Source organism: Marmota monax, unplaced genomic scaffold, assembly GCF_021218885.2.
Source record: "Marmota monax isolate L192 unplaced genomic scaffold, Marmota_monax_Labrador192_F-V1.1 WCK01_AAM20220418_F8-fsc00179, whole genome shotgun sequence".
Classification (NCBI taxonomy): Eukaryota; Metazoa; Chordata; class Mammalia; order Rodentia; family Sciuridae; genus Marmota; species Marmota monax.
Window position 1 is genome coordinate 5124997 of NW_026695200.1, and position 26278 is coordinate 5151274.

Here is a 26278-nt window from a genome sequence, read left to right on the forward strand (position 1 = left end):
TGTTAGGGGTAGGATTAGTGTTAGGGTGAATGTCAGTTCTAGGGTTACGGTTAGGGATAATTTTAGGGTTAGGTTTATGGTTATGTTTAGTGTAAGGGTTAAATTTAGGGAAAGGGTCTAATTTAGAGCTAGGGATATTATTAGGGTCAGAGTGATGTTTAGGGTTTTGTTTAGGTCAGGTTTTAGGGTTAGGGCTCAAATTAGCCTTAGGGTTTGGGTTAGGATAATGATAGGGTTAGGTTTATGGTTCAGGTTAGGTTTAGCATAATGGATAGAGTTACGGTTAGGCATAGGGTTAGATTTAGGCCTAGGGTTAGCATTAGAATTAGGGCTATATTTAGGGTAATTGATAGGGTTAGAGCTAAATTTAGGGCTAGGATTATGATAGGATTAGGGCTAGGATTAGGGCTAGAGTTAGGGTTGGGGCTATGGTTTTTTTAAGGTTAGGGCTGGGATTACAGCTAGGCAAATGTCAGGTCTATGGTTAAGTTAGGAATAGTTTTAGGGCTGGGTTTATGGCTAGGTCTAGTATAAGGGTTAGGTTTAGGAGTAGGGTCAGGGTTAGAGCTAGGTATATTATTACTGGAAGGGTCAGAGTTAGGGTTTGGCTTAGGTTAAGTTTAGGAATAGAGCTCAAATTAGCATCAGGGTTAGGATTAAGGTAATAATAGGGTTAGGTTTAGGGTTCAGGTTAGGTTTAGGTTAATAAATACTGTTAGGGTTACTGATAAGGTTAGGGTTAGGCCTAGGGTTACCATTTGGGTTATTGTTATGGTTAGGGTAATGGATAGGGTTAGAGTAGTGATAAGGCTAGGGTTATGGTTAGGATTCTGCCTAGGGTTAGGGTAAGGTTTAGGGCTAGGTTTGAGTTAGGGTTAGGTTTAAAACTAGGGTTAAGTCTCAAATAAGGGCTAGGTTTTGGGTTTGGTTAGGGCTAGGGTTAGGGCTATGGCTAATGTATGAACTGGTGTTACAATTAGTGCCAGTTTTAAAGTTAGGGTGATGTTTAGAACAAGGGTTATATTTAGAGTCAGTGTCAGAGTTAGTTTTAGTGTTAGGATTAGGACTCAAATTAGGACTAAAATTAGTGCTAGGTGAAGGGTTAGGTTTTGGTTTAGGTTAAGGGTTATGGTTAGGGCTATGGCTCAGTTTTGTTTTAGGGCTAGGGCTAGGGCTAGTGTTAAGGCTAGATTTTGGATTAGCGTCAGGGTTAGGGCTTGTGTTAGAGTGAAGTTTAGGCTTAAGTTTAGGGTTAGATTTAGAGTTAGGGTTGATCTAGGGTTAGGGCTAGGGTTAGGGTTATGGTAAGGAATATGGTTAGAACTAGGGATACGTCTAGGGTAAGAATTAGAGTTATTCTTAGGAGTAGGCTTAGGGTGAGGGTTAGGGTTAGGGCTAAACTAGGTATAGGATTCGGACTAGGGTTAGTGTTAGGGTTAAGCCTAGGAATTTGGGCTAGGGTTAGAGTTAGCACTGGGGTTAGGGTTAAGTTTAGGGGAATGGGTGGGGTTATAGCTAGGTTTAGGGCTAGGGTGAGGGTTAGAATTAGGATTAGGCCTAGGGGTATGGTTCAGTTTAGATTATGGCTAGGATTAGAGCTAGGATGAGGGGTAGGTTTTCTGATAGGTTTAGGGCTAGGACTCGGGCTAGGGATAATATCAGGTCTAGGGTTATGGTTAAGGATAGTTTTAGGGTTAGGTTGTGGCTAGATCTAGTGTAAGGGTTAGGTTTAGGTTGAAGGTCATCTTTAGAGCTAGAATTATTATTAGTGTCTCGATCAGGGTCAGGGTTAGCATTTGGATTACATTATGGTTAAGGGGTTAGGGCTCCAATTAGCATTGGGGTTAGGTTTAGAGTTAAGGTAATAGAAGGGTTTACTTTAGGTTTTAGTTAAGGTTTAGGGTAACAGATGGTTTAGGTTTTAGCAATCGGGTTAGGGTTAGCACTAGGGTTAGGGTTATGTTTAGTGTAATGGATAGTTTTAGAGCCAGGGTTAGGGCTAGGTTATGGTTTGGATTAAGTCTAACATTAGGGTTAGGTTTAGGGATAGGGCTAGGGTTTGGTTTAGGGTAAATGTTAGGGTTAGGGTAAGTGTTAGTTTAGGGTTAAGGTTATGGTTAGGTTAGGATAATGGTTAGTGTTTGAGCTAGGGTTAGGGCTAGTGCGAGGGTTAGGTTTAGGTTTAGTTTTAAGTTCAAGATTATGGTTTGAGTTAGGTTTAGTGTTAGGGATAAGGTTTTAATTAGGGTTAGGGTTAGGGTAATGGATATGTTTAGAGCTAAATTCTGGGCTAGGGTTAAGGTTAGGATTAGGGATAGGTTTAGGATTATTATTTAGGATAGGGATAGGGCTATGTTTAGTATAAGGGTTAGGCTTTGAGCTAGAGTTAGGTCTACGGAGAGGGTTAGGGTTAGAGTTAGGGTTAGGGTTAGGGCTAAGCTTAGGTTTATGCTTAGAGCTAAGTTTAGGCCTAGGATTAGCTCTAGGTTTTGTGTTAGGTTTAGGGCTAGCATTAGGACTATGGGTAATGTAGAAGCTAGGGTTATGTTTAGGGCTAGTTTTAGGTTTAGGGTTATGGCTAGGTCTAATGTTAGGTCTAGGTTTTGGGTAAGTGTCAGGTTTAAAGCTAGTTTAAGTGTTAGGATCAGGGTCAGTATTCGGGATAGGGTTAGGTTTAGGGTTAGAACCAGAATTAGGACTATGGTTAGATCTAGGGATAGGGTAAGTGTTTGGTTTAGATTAAGCATTATTGTTAGGGCTAGTGCTAGGATTTTGTTTAGGTCTACGGCTAGAGTTATAGCTATATTTAGGATTAGCTTTGCATCTAGGTGTAGTGTTGGGCTTATGTATAAGTATAGGGTTATCAATAGGTCTAGTGTTAGGTTTTGTTTTAGGTTTAGGGTCAGGTTTAGACCTAGGGTTACTTTTCGGGTCAGATGAGTGTCAAGGTTAGTTTTAGAGGTAGAATGAGGGCTAGGTTTAAGACTAGTAATATGGTTAGAGTTGAAGTTAGGCTAAGGATTAGCGTTAGGACTAGGGTTAGCATTTGGGTTAGGGTTTGGTTTAGGGTAAGGGATAGGGTTAGAGCTAGGGTTAGGGCTAGGATTAGGGTTAGGTTTAGGGCCTAGTGTTAGGGTTAAGATTAGGGTTAAAGCTAGGTTTAGGGCTTGGATCCAGGGTAGGATTTTTGTTAGGGTTAGTGCTAAGGTTAGGACAATGACTAATGTACGAACTAGGGTTGCTATTAAGGCTAGATTTAGGTTTACAGTTAATCCTAGGTCTAGTGTTAGGGTTAATTTAAATTAGGGTGATGTTTAGAGCTAGGATTAGTGTTAGGGTCAATGTCAGGGTCAGAGGAAATTTTAGAGTTAGGGTTAGGGCTAGGTGTAAGGTTTGGGTTTGGTTGTGGCTAAAGGTTTGGGTTAGGGATATGGCTTGGTTTTGTTTTGTGTCTAGGGCCAGGGCTAGGGCAAGTTTTAGGATTAGCATTATGGTTAAGGGTAGTGTTAGGATTTGGTTTGGCTTATGACTACAGTTAAATTTAGAGTTAGGTTTAGATTTAGAATTAGGTTTAGATCTAGAGTTAGGACTAGGGATAAGGATAGAACTAGGGCTAGGGCTAGGGCTAGGGCAAGAGTTATAGTTAGTCTTAGGGCTAGGGTTAGGGTTAGGATAGGATTAAATTAGGGCTAGGATTAGCACTAGGCTTAGTGTTAGTATTAGGCCTAGGGTTAGGGTGGGGGTTAGTGTTATGTTTAGGGTTATGGTTAGGTTTATGGTAAGGGATGGGGTTATAGGTAGGTTTAGGGCTAGAGTGAATGTTAGAATTTGGGTTAGGTCATGGGTTATGGTTCGGGTTAGGATTAAGGCTAGGTTTAGGGCTAGGGTCATGGTTAGGACTAATTTCAGGTCTAGGGTTACAGTTAAACATAGTTTAAGGTTAGGTTTATGGCTACGCCTTGTGTAAGCATTAGGTTTAGGGTTAGGGTCAGGTTTAGAGCTAAGGGTATTATTAGGGTCATGGTCACAATTAGTGTTTTGGATAGGTTAAGGTTTAAATTTAGGACTCGAATTAGCATTAAGGTTAGGATCAGCATAATGATAGGGTGAGGTTTAGGTTTCAGGTTAGATTTAGGGTAATGGATAGGGTGAAGATTAGGAATAGGGTTAGGTTTAGGCCTAGGGTTAGCATTAGGGTTAGGGTTATGGTTAGGGTAATGGATAGGGTTAGAGCTCGGGTTACAGCTAGGGTTATGGTTACAATTAGTGATATGGATAGAGTTAGGTTTAGGGTCAAAGTTAGGGTTAGGGCTCGGAGTAGGGCTAGGATTTGGGTTAAGTTAGGGCTAGGGTTCGGGTTATGGCTAATGTAAGTACTAGGGTTATGATTAGGGCTAATTTTAGTGTTAAGGGTTAGAACTAGGTCTGGTGTTAGGTTTAAGTTTAGAATTAGAGTGATGTTTCGACCTAGGGTTAGTGTTAAGGTCAGGGTGAGGGTGAGGGCTAGTTTTCAAATTTGGGTTAAGACTCAAATTATTGCTAGGGTTAGGGCTAGGTTTAGGATTAGGGCTTGGTTTATGTTAAGGATTAGGATTAAGTCTATGGTTCGGTTTTGTTTTAGAGCTAGGGATAGGGTTAGGGCTAGTTTTAGGATTAGCCTTAGGGTTAGGGTTAGGTTTAGGTTTAGGCTTATTGTAAGGGTTATATTTAGAGTCAGGGTTAGATCTAGGGTTACAACCAGGGATATGAATAGAGCTAGGGTTAGACCTACGGTTTGGGCTAGGATTAGGCTTCCCATAAAGTATAGGGATAGAACTAGAATTAGGGCTAGAATGAAAGTTAGAGTTAGTCTTTGGGCTAGGGTTAGGGTTAGGGTTAGGGATAGGGGTAAATTAGGGCTAAGATTAGGGCTAGAGTTAGTATTAGTGTTAGGCCTAGGGTTAGGGTTAGGGTTATAATTAAGGCTATGTTTAGGGCTAGGATAAGGACTAGGGTTTGTGCTAGGGTTAGGGCTAGGATTATGGCTAGGGCTAAAGTCAGGTCTAGGGTTATGGTTAGGGATAGTTTTAGGGTTAGATTTATGTCTAAGTCTAATGTAAGGGTTAGGTATAGGGTAATAGTCAGGTTTAGAGCTAGGGGAATTATTAATATCAGGTCAGTATTGGGTTTTGGTTTAGGTTTGAGTTTAGGGTTAGGGCTTGAATTAGCATTAGGGTTAGCATTAGGGTAATGATAAGGTTAGGTTTAGGGTTCAGGTTAGGTTTAGGGTAATTGACAGTTTGGAGGATAGTGATAAGCTTAGGGTTAGGCCTAGGATAAGCATTAGGGAAAGGGTAATGTTTAGGGTAATGGTTACAGTTAGAGTTAAGGTTAGGGCTAGGGTTATGGTTAGGATTAGGTCTTGAATTAGGGTTAGGGCGAGGGTTAGAACTAGGGTTAGGTTTAGGGTTGTGTTTAGCATAAGGATTAGGTTCTAAGCTGTGGTTAGGTCTAGGCTGAGTGTTAGCTTCAGTGTTAGGTCTATGAATAGGATTACCATAGGTTTTGGGTTAGAGTTAGGGTTAGAGTTAGACCTAGAATTAGTGGTAGGGTCAGTATAAGGGTCAGGGTAAGGGTTAGAATTTGGGATAGGGTTAGAGCTGGAATGAGAGCTAAGGTTAGGGCTATTAATAGAGTTAGAGTTTCAGTTAGCCTAAGGATTAGGGATAGGTCTAGGTTTTCCTTTAGGTTTAGGGTTTTGCTTAGGGTAATGGATTGGTTTAGAGCTAGGGTTAGGGCTATGGTTAGGGTTGGAGTTATGGTTAAATCTAGGTTTAGGGCTCAGATTAGGGCTAGTTTTTGTGTTAGGGTTTGGGATAAGATTAGGGCCATGGCTAATGTGAGAACTAGGGTTAAAATTAGGTTAGTTTTAGTGTTATGGTTAGGTTTAGTGTTAGGGTTAGGTTTAAGTTTAGGGTGATATCTATAGCTAGAGTTTGTGTTAGGATAAGAGTCAAGTCAGGGTTTGTTTTAGGGTTAGGGATAGGACTCAAATTATTGTTAGAGTTATTCTTAGCATTCAGTTTAAGGTGAGGGCAGTGTTTAGAGCTAGGTTGAGTGTTAGGATATGAGTCAGGGTCAGTGTTAGTAATAAAGCTAGTGTTAGAACTCAAATTAGGTCTAGGGATAGGTCTAGGTTTAGTGTTAGGGTTTGGTTTAAGTTAATGTTTAGGGTTACGGCTATTGCTTGGTTTTGGTTTAGTCCTAGGGTTAGGTTTAGGGATAGTGTAAGTGTTAAGCTTAGGCTTAGGGTTAGGGTTAGATTTGGAGTTTGGGTTAGATCTAGGTTTAGGGCTGGAACTAAGGATAGGTTAAGGGTTAGGGTTATGGTAAGGGATAGGATTAGAACTAGGGGTAGGTATAGGGTGAGAGTTAGAGTTAGTCTTAGGGCTAGGGTTAGTGTTAGGTTTAGAGATAGGGCTAAATTAGTACTAGGATTAGGGCTAGGTTTATTGTTTGGCTTAAGCCTACAATTAGGGTTATGGTTAGGGTTAAGTTTAGGGTAAGAGATGGCATTATAGCTAGGTATAGAGGTAGGGTGAGGGTTAGAATTAGGTTTAGGGTTAGGGTTAGGGTTAGGTTTATGGTTAAAGCTAGGTTTAGTGCTAAGATGAAGGCTAGGGTTTGTTTTAGGTTTAGGACTAGAATTAGGGCTAGGGCTAATTTCAGGTCCAGAATTATAGTTAAAGATAGTTTCAGGGTTAGGATTATGGCTACATCTAGGGTAAGGGTTAGGTGTAGGGTTATGTTCAAGTTTAGAGCTAGGGGTTTTATTATGTTCAAGGTCAGAGTTAGGGTTTGGGATAGGTTAGGGTTTAAAGTTGGGGCTCGAATTAGTGTCAGTGTTAGTGTTAGGGTAATGATAGGGTTAGGTTTAGGTTCAGGTTAGATTCAGGGTAATAGATTGTGTTAAGATTAGGGATAGATTTAGATTCATGACTAGGGTTAGCATTAGGGCTATGGTTTTGGTTATGGTAATGGATAGATTTAGAGATTGGTTTAGGGCTAGGTTTATGGTTATGAATAGGGCTAGGCTTAAAGCTAGGTTTAGGGCTATGTTTTGGGTTAACTTAGGGATAGGGTTAGGGTTAGGACTAATGTAAGTACTAGAGTGATGTTTAGGGCTAGTTTTAGGGTTTTAGGGCTAGAGTTAGTGTTAGGGTTAGGTTTAGAGTTAGGGTGATGTTTAGAGCTAGTAGTGTTAGGGTCAATGTCAGGTTTAGGATTACTTTAATGGTTCGGCTTACAACTCATATTAGGGCTAGGGTAAGGGCTAGGTTTAAGGTTAGGATTTGGTTTAGGTTAAGGGTTATAGCTATAGCTATAGCTAGGTTTGTTTTAGGGCTAGGGCTAGGGTCAGGCTAGTTTTTGGATTAGTGTCATGGTTTGGGCTAGTGTTAGGGTTTGGCTTAGTCTTCAGGTTAGGGCTTGATTTGGAGTTAGGTTTTGTCTAAGGTCAGTGCTAGGGCAAAGGATAGGACAAGGGTTAGGGCTAGGGTTAGGGCTAGGGTTAGGGTTACTGTAACGGATAGAGTTAGAATGAGTGAAAAGTCTAATTTGAGAGTTAGAGTTAGTCTTAGGACTAGGGTTAGGAATAGGGCTAAATTAGGGCTAAGATTAGGGCTAGGGTTAGTGTCAGGGTTAGGCCTAGTGTTTGGGTTAGGGTTGTAATTAAGGCTATATTTAGGGCTAGGATAAGGGATAGGGTTTGTGTTTTAGGGTTAGGGCAAGAATTATGGCTAGGGCTAATGTCAGGTCTAGGGTTAGAGATAAGGATAATTTTAGGGAAAATTTTACGGCTAGGTCTATTGTAAGGGTTATTATAGGGTAAGAGTCAGGTTTAGAGCTAGGGGAATTATTAGGGACAGGTCAGTGTTAGGGCTTGGTTAAGGTTTGAGTTTAGAGTTACAGCTCAAATTAGAGCTAGGGTTAGGGTTAGGGTAAAGATAGGGTTAGTTTACTGTTCAGGATATGTTTAGGGTAATTGATAGTTTTGGGGATAGTGATAGGGTTAGGGTTAGTCCTAGGGTTAGCATTAGGATAAGGGTTATGTTTAGGGTAATGGATAGAGTTAGAGTTAAGATTACGGCTAGGGTTATGGTTAAGATTAGGTCTTGGGTTAGGGATAGCATGAGGGTTAGGATTAAGGCTAGGTTTATGGCTCAGATGAGGGTTTGTGTTAGTGCTAGGGCTAGGATTAGGGCTAGGGATAATGTCAGGTCTAGCATTATGGTTAAAGGTAGTTGTAGGGTTTGGTTATGAATAGGTCTACTGTTAGGGTTAGGTTTAGGGTAAAGGTCAGGTTTAGAGCTGGGTGTATTATTACAGTCAGAGTCAGGATTAGGGATCGGTTTCAGTTAAGGCTTAGGGTTAAGGATCAAATTAGCATTAGGTTTAGAGTAATGGATATGGTTAGGTTTAGGGTTCAGGTTAGGTTTAGGGTTTTGAATAGCCTTAGGGATAGCTATACAGTTAGGTTTAGTCCTATTATTAGCATTTGGTTAGGCTCATGTTTAGGTAAAAGATAGGATTACAGCTAGGGTTAGGGCTACGTTTATGGATAGGATTAAGGCTAGTGTTTGGGTTAGGGTTAGGGTAAGTGTTATGGTTGGAGCTAGATTTAGGGCTAGGGTGAGGGTTATGGTTAGAGCAGGTCTAGGGTAAATGTTAGGGTCAGGGCTATGTTTAGCATTAGGGTTAGGGTTAGAGTTATGGTAATGGATAGATTTAGAGCTAAGGTTTGGGCAATACTTACAATTAAAATTAGGGTTAAAGTTAGGTTTAGGGATAGGGCTATGTTAATGTTTAGGGTTAGGATTATGGCTCAGTTTAGAGGTAGTGTTAGGGTTAGAGTCACTTTATTCAAATTTCTTTGATACAATCCAGGATCCATCTTTAACTGACCTTACTCTGTTTCCCAGGTTTAGGCCTTTTGGTTCAACTGTCTGGTCTCAGGAACAGTTAGTATTTTATTTTACTTCATTTTGACCTATACGAGTAAATGTAAATGAACCTGGAAATCAAACATGGTTTATGCTAGCTGCTTGAAACTGCACTCACACCCTCAATTCTTTGTGAGGACACTGTGGTATATTCCTTGTGAGTGTAGGCCTAAGCTGAAGCATGCAAAAACAACTTTATCCGAGAGCCCTTTAGGAGAAAGCAGGGAATATGAATGCACTGAAATTCCTCCCATAATTATTTTGTCAGATTTGTTTGATACTGAGTAGGATTCATTATTTAGCTTGCCCCACAAAACTCTCCAAGTGTGGGACTTCTAGGATCAATGGTTCTCTAATCAGGTTAGGGTTAGTGTTAGGTTTAATGTTAGGGCTAGGGTTAGATATAGTGTGAGGGTGAGAGTAAGTTTTGTACAAATTTCTTTGATACTTGGAAGGAGTCATCTTTTACCTAGCCTGAATATGCTACTCAAGTTTGGGCCTTCTCATTTCAATGGTTCACTAACAAGGACACTCTGTATTTTAAGGTTTCACTTCATATTGACCTATATAGGTAAATGAAAGTGGAGGTTGAAATCAAACCGGGTTGGTGCTAGTTGCTTGAAATTTCAAACACTGAGTCAGTTCTCTGTGGGAACTCTCTGGTTTGTTCCTTGTGAACGTAGCCCTAAGTTGAAGATGACAAAAACAACCTTATCTGAGAGCCCTTTAGCAGAAAACAGAGAAATACGCATGAACTGAAATACCACCTCAATTATTTGGTCATATTTCTTTGATACTGCATAGGATTCATCTGATAGCTTAGCCCTCTAGGCTCCCCAATTTTGGCACATATAGGATCAACAGTTTTTCAAACAGGTTAGGGTTTGTGTTAAGGTTAGTGTTAGGGCTAGTGTTAGAGCTACTATTAGGGTTAGAGTTAGTTTTGTTCAAATTTCTTTGATACTGGGCAGGATTTATCTTTTAGCTAGATTTACTCTGTTCCCCAGGTTTAGGCCTTCTCTTTTCACAGGTTTGCTGTCAGGAACATTTTGTGTTTTAAGATTTCACTTCATTTTGACCTATATGGGAAAGTTAATGGAGTTGAAAATCAAACAGGGTTTGTGCTGGCTGATTGAAACTTCACACATTCCATCAGTTTTGTGTAGAGACTCTGGTATGTTCCTTGTAAAAGTAGGCCTATGTTTATGCATGCAAAAATAACTTAATATGAGAGCCTTTAAGAGAAAACAGGAAAATATGCATGTACTGAAATACATTCCATTATTATTTGGTCAGATTTGTTTGATGTTGCATAGGATTCATCTCTTAGCTTGCCCCACAAGGCTCCCCAAGGGCGGGAATTCTAGGATCAATGGTTCTCTAATCAGGTTAGGGTTAATGTTAGGTTTAGGGTTATGTCTAGGGTTGGGTTAAAGGTAATGTTAGGGTGAGAGTTAGTTTTGTTCAAATTTCTTTTATACTGGGCAGGAGTCATCTTTTATCTAGCCTTAGTATGCTCCCAAGGTATGTTGTTCTCAATTCAATGGTTAACTATCATGAACACTTTGTATTTTAAGGTTTCACTTCATTTTCACACCTATGGGTAAGTGGAAATCAAACAGGCATCCCTTCCCCTAAATCTAACCCTAAACCTAACCATAAACATAGCCCTAATCCTAGGCCTAAGCCTAACACTAACCCTAAGCCTATTTCTAGCCTTAATTTAGCCCTAACCCTAATCCAAACTCTAGCCCTAAGACTAACTGTACCTCTTGCCATAGCCCTATTCCTAGTTCTAACCCTTTCCTTTACCATATCCCAAACACTAGCCCTAATATTAGCTCTATGAGTTACCATAGCCCTAACCCTAGAATTAACCATAACTCTAAATCTACTCCTAAGGCTAAACTAACCCTATCAGTAGCAATAAACTAACGCTAATCATAAAACTACCCTTAACTTTAGCTTTAGTCCTAAAACAAAACAAACAAACAAACAAAAAAACCGAGCCATAGAACTAACCCTAACCCTTAACCTAAACCTAATACTAACCCTACATCTAGCCCTAAGCCTACCCCTAATTTGAGTCCTATCCCTAACCATAAAATTTACCATGACCCTGACTCTGACCCTAAAAGTAACCCTAGTTAAAAACATCACCCTAAACATAAACCTAATCCTAAAACTAGACTTAGTCCTAAAAGTAACCCAAAAACTAGCCCTAATCATTACCTTAGTTCTTATATTAGCCATATCCCTAAGAAGAGCCCTAATGTAACCCAAAATCTAGCACTAATCCAAGACCATACCCTAGCTTTAACCCTAATTCTAACCCTAAACCTAGCCCTAACCCTTACCCTAAACCTAATCCTAAATTTAAATCTTGCAATAAACCTAAACCTAACCCTACCCTAGCCCTGACTCTAACCATAAACCTAGCCCTAATCTTAGCTCTAACCCTATCCATTACCCTAATGCTAAACCTAACCCTAATGATAATCCTCAGCCTGACCCTAGCACTATCCCTAAACCTAACCTATCCATTACCCTAAACCTAATCTGAACCCTAACCCTAAAAATATCATTACCCTAACTGTAACCTTAAACTTAATGCTAACTCAAGCCCTAATCCTAACTAAACCTAAGCCTAACCATAATCCTAACCCTGACACTAAACCTAATCCTAACACTAACATTAAAACTAACACTAACCCTAACCCAAATTCTAAACCTACCACTAACTCTAAACCTAACCCTAAACATAACACTAACCCTAACCCTAACACTAACCCTAACACTGACCCTAAACCTATCCCTAACCCTAACCCTAACACCATTGTTAACCCTAATCCTAAACCTAACACTAACACTAACCCTAACCTTACCGTAACCCTAACACGAACCCTAACCATAATCCTAATAATAATGCTAACACTAACCCTAACCCTAACTCTAACACTAACCCGAACACAAACCCTAACCCTAACCCTAACACTAACCCTAATCCAAACCTAACCCTAACCCTAACACTAATGCTAACACTAACCCTAACACAAACCTTAACACTAACATAACCCTAATCCTAACCCTAATCCTACCCATAAACCTAACCTAACACTTACCATAACCCTAAGCCTAAACCTAACCCTAACCCTTACCCTAACACTAACCATAGGCCTAACCAGAACCCTAACCCTAACACTAAACCTAATACTAACCCTCACCCTAACACAAACTTTAACCCTAACCCTACCCCAAAACCTTAGGCTAACACTAACCATAAAACTAACCCTAATGCTAATGCTAACACTAACCCTAAACCCTACACCAATCCTAACATTAAGCCTAACCCTAACACAAAATCGAACACAGACCCCAACCATAACCTTAAACCTTAAACCTAACGCTAACACTAACCCTAACCCTAATGCTAATCCTAACCTTATTCCCAACCCTAACCTAATCCTAACCCTAACACAAACCCTAACCCTAACCATAACATTAAACCTAATCCTAACCCTAACCCTAACACTAACCCTAAACCTAAGACAAACTATAACCCAAACCATAATTCTAAACTTAACCTAACCCTAAACCTAACTCTAATCTAACCCTAAACTCAACCATAACCCTAACAATAACCCTAACACTAACCCTAACCTCAACACTAACACTAATTCCAAACTGAACCCTATCACTGACCCTAACCTTAAATATAACCCTAAACCTAACCCTAACCCTAACCCTAATCCTAACATTTACAATAACCCTAACACAAACCCTAACCCTAATCCTAAACCCCAAACTAATACTAACAGTAACCCTAATCGTAACCCTAACTTACCCTAACCCTAACTCTAACCCTAACTCTAACCCTAATCCTATCTGTAACTCTAATCCTAACCCTAAACCTAACACAACCCCTAACCCGAACCTTTCTCCTAACACAAACACTAACCCTAACCGTAACCCTAACCCTAAAAGAAAACTTAACCCTAAACCAGAACCTAACTCTTAAACTAACCCTAACACTTACCCTAACCCTAATTGTAACCCTTACCCTAACACTAAGCCTAACACTAACACTAACACTAACTTAACTCTAAAACTAAACCTAACCCTATCCCTTTCCCTATTGATATCACTAACCCTAAACTTAACCCTAACCCTAACACTTACCCTAAACCTATTCCTAAACCTAACACTATCCCTAACCCTAAACCTAACACTAACTCTAACTCTAACCCTAACCCTAACCCTAAGATGAACCAGAACCCTAAACCTAACACTAACCCTAAACCTAACCCTAACTCTACACTAACCACATCCCTAACACTAACCCTAAACCTAAAACTAAAACAAACCCTAACACTAAAACTAACGCTAACCCTAACCCTAACCCTAACACTAACCCTAACTCTAACATTAACCGAAAGCCTAACCCTATCACTAAGCCTAACCCTAACCCTAAATCTAAAACTAAACCTAACCCTAAACCTCACCCTAACACTAAACCTTACCCTAACCCTAACCCTAACCCTAACCCTAACCTAACAATATCACTAACGCTAACACCAAACATAACCCTAATCATAACACTAACCCTAACAATAACCCTAAGCATAACACTAACCCTAAAACTAACCCTAACCCTAACCCCAATGGTAACCCTAACACTAAGCATAAACCTAACCCTAACGTTAAGCATAACACTAACCCTAACCTTAACCCTAACCCTAAACATAACACTAAACCTAACCCTAAACATAACACTAACCTTAACCCTAAACCTAATTCTATACCTAATGCTAACACTAACCCTAACCCTAACACAAACCATAACCCTAACACTAATCCTAACCCAAACCTAACTGTAACCCTACAACTAACCCTAAAACAAACCCTAACACTAACCCTAACTCTAATCCTACCCGTAAACCTAACCTAACACTAAACGTAACCTTAACCCTAACAGAAAACCTAACTCTAACCCTAATACTAACCTTAAGCCTAAGCCTAACCCTAATCCTAATTGTAACCCTAAACCTAATTCTAACCCTAAAACTAACACAAACCCTAAGTCTTTCCCTAACCCTAATCCTAAAACAGACACTAATCCTAAACCTAACACTAAACCTAACCCTAACACTAACCCTAACCCTATCCCAAACCCTAACACTAACTCTAAACTTAACCCTAACTCTAACCCTAACACTAACTCTAAACCTAACCCTAATGCTAACCCTAAAACTAACCTTAACACTAACCCCAACCCTAAAGTTAATCCTAACCATAATCCCAAACCTAAACCTAACCCCAACCCTGACACAGATACTAACAATAACCATAACACTAAACCTAACCCTAACCCTACCCTAACCATAAACCTAATATTAACACAACCCAAACCTTAACACAAACACTAACCTTAACCCTAACACTAACCTTAAACCTAACCCTAACCCTAACACTAACAGTAACCCTAACCCTAACCATAATTTTAACCATAAACCTAACCCTAATATAACCCTAATCCTAACACAAAACCTTACCCTAACCCTAAACCTAACCCTAACACTAAACCTAACCCTAACACTAAACCTAACACTAACCCTTTCCCTGAAATTAACACTAACCCTGACCATAAACCAAACCCTAACACTTACCCTCACACAAACCCAAACTATAAACCCAACCCTAAACCTAAGCCTAACCCTGACCCTAATACTAACAGTAACCCTAACCCTAACACTAACATGAACCCTAACCCTAAACCTAACACTAAACCTAAAACTAACTCTAAACCTAACCCTAACCCTAACCCTAACACTAACACTAACCCTATTACTAACACTAACACTAACACTAAACTTAACCCAACACTAACCCTATCACTAATTCTAACCAAAACCATAACCCTAAACCTAACACCAACCCTAACCCTAACCATAAAATTAACCCTAACATTAACCCTAAACCTAACTCTAAACCTATCCATAACCCTAACACTAAATCTAAACCTAACCTTAACCCTAAATCTAACCCTAATCCTATTCATATACCTAACACTAACCCTAACCCTAAACCTAACACAAAAACTAACCCTAATCCTAATCCTACCACAAACCATACCACAAACCCTAACCCTAACCTTAACACTAAACCTAACACTAACCCTAACCCTAACTCAAACCCTAACTCTTAAACTACCCCTAACCCTAACCAAACACTAACCCTAACACTACAACTAACCCTAATCCTTAGACTAACACTAACCCTAACACTAGCACTAACCCTAAACCTAACCCTAATCATAACATAACAGTAACCCTAATCCTACCCTAACACTAACTCTAAACCCATCCCTAACCCTAACACTATCCTTAACAATAACCCTAACCCTAACCCTAACCGAAACCCTAACACTAAACCTAAACCTAACCCTAAACCTAACCCTCACACTAAATCTAATCCTAACCCTAACAAAAACACTAAACTTATACCTAACCATAACACTAATACTAAACCTAAACCTCAACCTAATTCTAAACCTAACACTAACCCTAAACCAAACCTTGACACTAAACTTAACACTAACTCTAATGCAAATTTAACACTAACACTAACCCTAACACTAACTTTAATCCTATCAGTAAACCTAACCTAACACTTACCTTAAACGTAATCTTAACACAAACCCTAACCCTAACCCTAACACTAATCCTAACTCTAACCTAAAACACTAACACTAACCTAACCCTAACCCTAAACCTAGCCATAACAGTAACCCTAATGCAAAATTTAACACTAACCCTAATCCTAACATTAACCCTAAACCTAATCCTAATCCTAACCTTAACCATAACCCTAACACTACCCAAACCCTAAAACTAACCCTAACACTAAACCTAACCTTAACCATAACCCTATCCCAAACACTAACTTTAACCCTAAACCTAACACTAACAGTAACCCTAACCCTAACACTAACCCTAAACCTAATTCTAATGCTAATCCTAACACAAAGTTTAACCATAACACAACCCTAACATTAACCATAATCCTAACCAAAACCTAACACTAACTCTAAACGTAACCTTAACCCTAACCCTAACCCTAACCCTAACCCTAACTCTAACACAAACACTAACCCTAACACTAATAATAACCCTAACCTTAACCCTAACCCTATCACTAATCCTAACCATAACTCTAACCCTACCACTAAACTTTACACTATAACTAAACCTAACCATAACCAGAACACTAAAAATAACCCTAACCCTAAACCTAAACCTAACACTAATCCTAACCTTAACATAACCCTAATGCTACCCCTAACACTAACTCTAAACCTAACTATAATGCTAACCCTAACACTATCCCTAACCCTATCCCAACCCTAACACTAACCCTAACCCTAACCCTAACACTAACCCTAACCCAAAACCTAATGCTAATCCTAACCTTAATCCTAAACCTATCACTAACTCTAATCCTACAATAAACCCTAGCCCTAACCATAACAGTAAACCTAACCCTAACCCTGACCCTAAAATTATCACTAACCCAAACCCTAATCCTAACCCTAACCCTAACACTAACACTAACACTAACCCTAACCTTAATCCTAACACTAAATCTAACACTAATCCTAACTGTAACCCTAGCCCTATCCCTAAACCTAACAGAAACCCAACTCTAACCCTAACCCTAAAACAAACCCTAACCTTAACCCTAACACTAACCCTAAAATAAACCTAACCCTAAAATAAACCTAACTCAAACAAAAACCCTAAAGCTAACCATAACTCTAACCATAACCTAACCCTAACCCTAACCCTAACTTAAAACTTACCCTAACTGTAACCCTAACACTAACCCTGAAACTAACCTTAACACCTCTAATGATAACCCTATCAATAACCCTAATCCTAAACTTAACCCTAAATCTAACCCTAACACAAACCTTAACCCTAACCCTAACCTAAACCTAACCCTAACCCTAACCTGAATCCTAACAATAACCATAACCCTAACCCTAACACTAACCCTAGCACTAACCATAACACTAACCCTAAGCCTAACACTAACAATAACCATAACCCTAACACTAACTCTATCCGCAACCATAACCCTAACCATAACAATTACCCTAATCCTAAACCTAACCCTAACCCTAAACTTACCCTATCCTAAACCTAACCCTAACCCTAACCCTAACATGAACCAAATACTAACCCTAACACTAACACTAACCCTAACACTAACACTAAACCTAACACTAATCGTAACCCAAATATCAATCCTAACCCTAATGCTAACCGTAACACTAACACTAACTCTAACTCTAACCCTCAACCTAAACCTAACACTAAACCTAAGCATATCCCTAACATGAACTCTAACCATAACCATAACCATAACCATAACCGTAACTCTAGCATGAACCCTAATCCTAACCCTAACCCTAACACTAACCGTAACCCTAACTCTAACCCTAACAGTAACCCTAAAACTAATCCTAACCCTAACACTAAACCTAACCTTAACCCTAACCCTAACATTAACCCTAACACTAAACCTAACCTTAACACTAACACTTTCACTAAACCTAAATTTAAACCTAACCCTAACCATAACACTAAACATAACCCTAACCCTAACTCTAACACTAACGCTAATCCTAAACCTATCCCTAATATTAACACTATCACTAACCATAATTCTTACTCTATCCCTAACACTAACCCTAACACTAATCCTAACACTAACTCTAACCCTAATCCTAACCGTAACCCTAACACTATCCCTAACCCTAACACAAAAGCTAATCCTAACACTAACACTAACCCTAACACAAACCCTAACCCTAACCCTAACCATAACCATAACTTTAACACAAACACTAACGTTAACCATAACTTTAACCCTAACCTAACCCTAACCCTAAACCTAACCTAAACCTTACCCTAACTGTATTCCTAACACTAACCCTAAAACTAACCTTAACCTAAATCTAATGATAACTGTAACAATAAACTTAACTCTAAACCTAATGCTAAATCTAACCCTAACATAAACCTTAACCATAACCCTAACTTAAACCTAAGCCTAACCTTAACCCTAACCTTAATTCTAACCGTAACTGTAACTCTAACCCTAACCCTCACCCTAACACTAACCTTAATACTAACCCTAAACCTAACACTAACCCTAACACTAACCTTAACCCTATCCCTAACACTAACACTAACCTTAACTCTAATCCTAACACTAATGCGAACACTAACCCTAACCCCAAACCTAACCCTATCAACACTAACCCTAAACATAAACCTGAAGAGATCACTAACCCTAAACCTAACCCTAACCCTAAACTGAACACTAACACTAACGCTAAACCTAACCTAACCTAACAGTAGCACTAACCCTAACCATAAACCTAAACATAAACTTAACACTAACTCTAATACTAAAACTTATCCTAACACTAAACCATCTATCCCTAGCCCTAACCCTAAACCTAACCCTAACACTAACCGTAACACTAACACAAAACCTAAGCCTAACACTAACTCTAAGCCTATCCCTCACCCTAACACTATCCATAACCCTAACTCTCACCCTAAACCCAATACTAAAAGTAACTCTAAGCCTAAACCTAACTCTAACCTTAACCTTAACACTCACCCAAACCCTAAACCTAACACTAAACCTAACCTTAAACCTAAACCTAACCCTAAACCTAAATCTTACCCTAACCCTAAAACTAACCTGAGTACTTATCCTAAACATAACCCTAACCCTAACACTAACTCTACCCTAACACTAACCCTAGAACTTACCCTAACCCTAACCCTAACCCTAATGCTAGCTCTAACACTAATTCTAAACCTAACCCTAACTCTAACCCTAACACTAACCTTAACTCTAATCCTAACCCAACACCTACCCATAACCCTAACCCTAACCCTAACCCTAACACAAACCATAACCCAAACAATAACCCTAAACCTAACCCAACCTTAACCCTAACACAAACCCTAACACTAACCATAAAACTAAAGCTAAAACTAACTAACCCTAAACCTATCTCGATCCATAATCCTAATCCTAACACTAACCCAAACACTAAAACTAACCCTAACCCTAATACCCATCCTAACCTAACCCTAACCCTAACACTCATCCTAACCCTAATCCTAACACTCACCCTAACCCTAAGCCTAACACAAACCCTAACCATAACCCTAACACTAAACCTAAACCTAACCCTAACCCTAACACTAAACCTAACCCTATCCTAACACTAACCCTAACACAAACCCTAACCCTAACCCTAAGTGTAACTCTAACCCTAACACTAACCCTAACAAAAACTGTAGCAAAAACCATAACCCTACCCTAAAATAACCCTAATCCTAACGCTTACCTAACCATAACCCTAACCCTAACATTAACCCTAATCAAAACCCTAACTCTATCACTAACCCTAAGCCTAAGCCTAACCCTAAACCTAACACTAATGCCAATCCTAACACTAACCCTAACCCTAACACTAAACGTAACCTTAAACCTAAACCTATCCATAACCCTAAATCTTACCCTAACCCTAACACTAACCTGAGCACTTATCCTAATCATAACCCTAACCCTAACACTAACTCTAACCCTAACACTAACCTTAGAACTTACCCTAAACCTAACCCTATCCCTAATGCTAACCCTAACACTAATTCTAAACCTAACCCTAAATCTAACCTAACCTTAACTTTAACCCTAACTCAACACCTCCCCATAACCCTAACCCTACCCATAACCATAACACAAACCATAACCCAAACCATAACCCTAAACCTAACCCAACCTTAACCCTAAACCTTACCTAACCCTAACACTAACCATAAAACTAAAGCTAAAATTAACTAACCCTAAACCTAACTCCATCCATAATCCTAACCCTAAACCTAACCCAAACACTAAAACTAACCCTAACCCTAACCCCCATCCTAACCTAACCCTAACCCTAACACTCACCCTAACCCTAAGCCTAACACAAACACTAACCCTAACCCTAACACTAAAGCTAACCCTATCCCTAACCCTAATACTAACCCTAAGCCTAACACAAACCCTAACCATAACCCTAACACTAACACTAACCCTATCCCTAACCCTAACCCTAAACTAATGCTAAACTGTACTGTAACCCTAACATTAACACTAGCCCTAACCCTAACACCAACCCTAACACTAAGCCTAAATCTAACCCTAATGTAACCCTAACAGTAACCCTAAAACTAACACTAAACCCAACCCTAACACTAAACCTAACCTTAAGCCTCAACCTATCCCTAATTCTAAGTCTTACCCTACCCCTACCTCGAGCACTAACCCTAAACCTAACCCAAACACTAGCCCTAATTTCAACATTAACCTTAACACTAATCCTAAAAAACTGACCCTAACCTAACCCTAACCCTAGTGCTAACCCTAGTCTAAACTCAAACCCTACACCTAACAGTAACCCTAACCCTAACCCAAACCCTAATTCAAGCCATAACCATAAACCTAACCCAACCCTATCCTTAACCCTTACCTAAACCTAACCCTAACCATAACACTAATCATAAAACTGAAGCTAAAACTAACCCTAACCCTAACATTAACTCTAACCCTAGCCCTAACACTAAACCTAAACCTAGCCCTAACCCTAACACTATAGGTAACCCTAACTGTAAACCTAACACTAACACTAACTTTAACACTAAACCTAACCCTAACACTAACCCTAACCCTAACACTAAACCTAACCCTAACCCTATTACTAACACTAATCCTAACATTAATTTTAACCCTAACCCTAAACCTAAACCTAATCAAAACCCTAACCCTATCTCTAACCCTAACCATAACCCTAACACAAAACCTAAACCAAACCCTAACCCTAACCCTATCACTAACCAAACACTAACCCTAAACCTACACTAACCCTAACCCTAACACTAACCCTAAACCTAAACCTAACCATAACCCTAACACTAACACTAATTCTAAACCTAACACTAATTCTGTCGCTAACCCTAAAACTAACACTAAACCTAACACTAACCCTAAACCTAAAGCTAACCCTAACACTAAAACTAAACCTAACCCTAACACTAACCCTAACCCTAACCCTAACCCTAACATTAACCCTAACATGAACCCTAACCCTAACTCTAAGTATAACTCTAACCCTAACACTAACCCTAACAAAAACCATAACCCTACCCTAAATTAAACCTAATACTAAATCTTACCTATCCATAACCCTAACCCTAACACTAACACTAAACAAAACCCTAACTCTGTCACTAACCCTAAGCCTAACCCTAACTCTAAACCTAACACTAACACTAATCCTAACCCTAACCCTAACACTAACATTAACCCTATTCTAACCATAAATCAAATACTAACCCTAACCCTAACCCTGACTCTAAGACAAACCCTAACCCTAACCCTAACAACTAACCCTAACCCTAACCCTAAACTAAACCTAAGTCTAACCAGAACCTTAATCCTAACCCTAATGCTTACCCTAACACTAACCCTAATCCTAACACTAAACCTAACCCTAAACCTATCCCTAACCTTAACACTATCCCTAACTCTAACCCTAACCTTAACCCTAACACTAACCCTAACTCTGAACCTAAACCTAACCCTAACACAAAACCTAAACCTTACCCTAGCACTACCCCTACCCCTAACCCTAACACTAACTCTAACTCTAATCTTAACCATTATCCTAATACTAACTGTAACAACAAACATAACCCTAACCCTAAGGGTAACCCTTACACAAAACTTAACCCTAATCTTAACCCTAAAACTAACCCTAACCCTAACCCTAAATTTAACCCTAAAACTAACCCTAACCCTAACCCTAAATTTAACCCTAAAACTAACCCTAACCCTAACCCTAAATTTAACCCTAAAACTAACCCTAAACTTAACCCTAACTCTAAACCTAACCCTAACCCAAATGCTAATACTAACCCTAAACCTCACCCTATCCCTAACCCTAACCCTAATACTAACACTAAACCTAACACTAACCCTAATCCAAACACTAATCCTAACCCTAATTCTAACCCTAAATGAAACCCTAACCCTAATTCTAAATCTAAACCTAAACCTAACACTAACCCGAACCCTAACCCTATTCCTAAAATGAACCCTAACCATAACCCTAAACGTAAATCTAACATGAACCCTAACCATAACCATAACCCTAACATTAATCCTAACCCTAACCATAAACCTAAACCTAAACCTAATCCTAACCCTAACACTAAACCTAAGGCTAATCTCACTGTAACACCCTAACACTAACCATAACCCTAACCCTAACTGCCGCGGTCTGGCTGGGCACAAATCAAGAGCCACTGAATCAGGAACAAACTTTATTTCTGAACTCCACCAGCACACTCCACACAAGCTTCCTGGGAATTCTGCCCAAATGCCATGCGGCTCGTCCAGGAACCAGCAACTGGAAATATCCCTCCCCTGGCACTTCCCCAACCAATGGGAACTCTCTGGGAATCCCCACGAGAGCTCAACTGGAACTCAACAGGAACTCCGCAATAACCCACTGGTGTCACCTCTCAACCACTACTTCTGGCAAAAATGCCATGCGTCATCCCGACTCAGCTGTGGCCCTCAACATCTCCCCCTTTCTGTTTAATTAAACAACAAGCAATGTGGCTTAGGGACCATGCCTGTTAAGCCGTCCAATACTAAACACGGTCCTTACCTGTCATTGGATGAGCTGACTTCTAGGTGTCAGCCTTCTGTCTTAGGTTGGTACCACTGCAATTGGATCATACCCATCACTGACTACCAGTCCAGCATACAGCCATACTTGTGGATAGGCCTTTGCACCAGTGTCGGGGGGGGGTGAGGTTCTTTGCCTCACCTCTGTTGGCCCCCAAATTTTAGACCATCACTAGCAGAAGGGAGGAGGATACAGAAATGCCATGACACCAAGCCAATTGACGGCTCCCTTGGAAACGTTGTATCACCGATGACACCATCAGCAAAGATAGGCCAGCACTACTACAATTCACTGCACCAACAGATAGTTCACAATGCATACAAGTGATACATAATCCAGGCAAGTTCTTCAAGCAGTTCAAAGCAGAGGAATCCATCAATATGTCCATTTCCTCCCAAAATAAATCAACTCCTTGATTGAGCATTACTTGTTGAGTTATTATTCATTGAAGCATCAGTTTACACAGTTTGTTGTGATAACTATCGAAGAAGCTGTAGTTTGGTTTTATCTTTGTCTTCACCGGCACTGGGATGAAGACAGGAATTCTGGCAATGATGCTAAAAAAAATTATGTAACATTCCAACAGGTACTAAGAAAACAATTTTCTGAACAATTTACATTATCCTGAACAAAATTATTAAATATAATGAAAAGGAAAGGTGAAAGTAAACAAACAAATCTGTTAACCTCCTTATTTATTCACATATTAAAACAATCATCAACAGCTGTTTACTCAATTTAAATTAAAAAATTAAAATCAGGTGAATAAAAAAAATTCGGATCCATTTTTTTCATGAGCGCTCCTCATATATGATATATGGACATATGCACACACAGACATACAACACAAAACACAAGTGTGCACACAAACATACAACACATAAGACAATAGTAAAGGCCTTGTAGCTATACACAGGTGAAATGTCCATTGCAATGTTTAAAAACTCCACAGTCAAAAAAATTAAACTGATCAGAAAAACATTAACCTAGGTCTGTATGAGCTCAAAAAATAAAATAGAATTTTATGATGTGGGAAAAGGCAATAATAAAATAGATATTGAAAAAAGCATCCTGGTTAATCACTGTCACAGATGTAAGAATAGCCAAGCTGGAGCTCTGGATATCAGCAATTATGAATTTGAGTCAAATCATCTTCTTTTTGGTCTGTAGAAATCACTTTGGTTAGTCTCTCTGGAATCCAAATCGGCTGTTGTTCTCCCTGTGGAAACACACAAACAGAACCTCGACTCCAGACAATCACTGGGTCAGGACCTTTCCATTGTCCTGTTAGAGTATCCTTCCAAAGTACCTTAGGCTTATGTACATTTTTTGGACACATATGCCTTTTTGCAGCACTAAGCCCTGATGAATCCAAATTTTAAAAGTTTAGAGTAAAAAGGGTTATTTTAAGTTTATCTTTGGGGGATATATACCCCTTTCCAGTTCCCTCTTTTTGCTTTAATAAGTACATTTTAATAGTTTGATGAGCTCTTTCAACTATGCCTTGTCCCTGTGGATTGTATGGGATTCCTGTTATATGAGTAATGCCAAATGTTGAGCAAAATTGTTTTAAAGAGGTAGAAGTATAACCAGGGGCATTATCTGTTTTTAACTGTTTTGGAACACCCACAGTGGCAAAATTTTGTAAGCAATGAGCTATAACATGTTTAGTTTTTTCTCCACCATGAAGGGAGCCCATCAAAAATCCGGAAGAAGTATCAACAGTAACATGCAAATATTTTAATTTTCCAAATTCTGGCAAGTGTGTGACATCCATCTGCCAAATATGGTTAGGTATCAGTCCTCTAGGATTGACTCCAAGATTAACTTGTGGTAAAAAGGTCACACAATTTTGACATTGTTTTATTATTTGTCTAGCTTGTTCCTTAGTTATTTTAAAATGCTTTTGTAAAGTATTAGCATTGACATGGAACCTTTTATGAAAATTTGTAGCTTCTTCTAGTGTAGAGAAAATATGTATGTCATGTGTAGTTTTATCTGCTAAATCATTGCCCAAACTAAGGGCTCCAGGCAATCCTGTATGTGCCCTGATATGTCCTATAAACAATGGATCTTTTCTGTCCCAGATTAGACTTTGTATAATGGAAAGCAAAGAGAAAACAGTAGAGGAAGGGGAAATCCTACCAGCATCTTCAAGGGATACTATAGCATTAACTATATACTGACTATCAGAAAATAAATTAAATACAGAATCTTTAAATATCACAAAAGCTTGTAAAACTGCATTAAGCTCTAACTTTTGAGCTGATTGTTTGGGTACTAAAAATGTAAAAGTTTGATCAGGGGTAACTACTGCTGCTGTACCATTATTTGACCCATCAGTGAATATATTTGGAGCATTCATGATAAGTGTTTTTTTTTTTGTCATTTTTGGAAAGACTACAGGATTCGAGCACCAAAAAGACAACAAAGGATTAGATGGTAAGTGATTATCAAATGAAACATTAGATTTACACATGATTATTGCCCAAGTATTTAACTCATTAGCTAACTCAACAATTTGATCCATAGTATATGGAGTAATAATTTTATTGGGAGAAATTCCAAACACTCCCTTTGCTGCTTTTATTCCTTAGAGTATTAATTGTCTGACAGCCTCAGGATACCTAGTAAGAATAGTGTTAGGAGAATAAGATGAATGTATCCACAATAATGGACCTTCTTGCCAAAATACTCCTGTAGGAATATTTTTTGTTGGTATTACAATAAATAATAAAGACAAACATATCAATTCTATCCAAATTCATATTTTCTATATATGTTTCAATAATTTTTAATGCCTTTTTTCCTTCAGACATTAACATGCAGGGTGAATTTGGATCTGATGGACCTTTTAGGATATCAAATAAGGGTCCCAACTCTCCTGTTGGTATGCCTAGATAAGGCCTTATCCAATTTATGTCTCCTAATAACTTTTGAAAGTCATTAAGTGATTTATTTGATCTACTCGTATTTGAATTTTTGGTGGCAGAACATGGTTGAGAATAATGGAACTCCTAAATAATTAATTGGAAAATTTATTTGTACTTTATCTATTGCTATCTCTAGATTATAATTTTTTAATAAATTTGTAAGTGTGGCATAACATTCTAGCAATGTGTTTTTATCTTTGTGTGCTAACAATACATCATCCATAGAGTGAAATATTTGTAGTTCAGGATTTTGATTTCTAAGTGGCTGGATTGCTTTGTTAACATATATTTGACACATAGTTGGGCTGTTAGCCATCCCTTGAGGGAGTACTTTCCATTCATATCTCTGATTGGGACCTTCGTGATTTAGTGCAGGGATAGTAAATGCAAAAGTTGGACTATCCTCAGGATGAATTGGAATTGAAAAAAAAACAATCTTTAATATCTATAGGTAAAATGTACCAGGTGTTTTGGCAATGCAGACAATTGAGGAATCCCTGATTAAGCAGGTCCCATAATAACCATCTCATTATTAATGG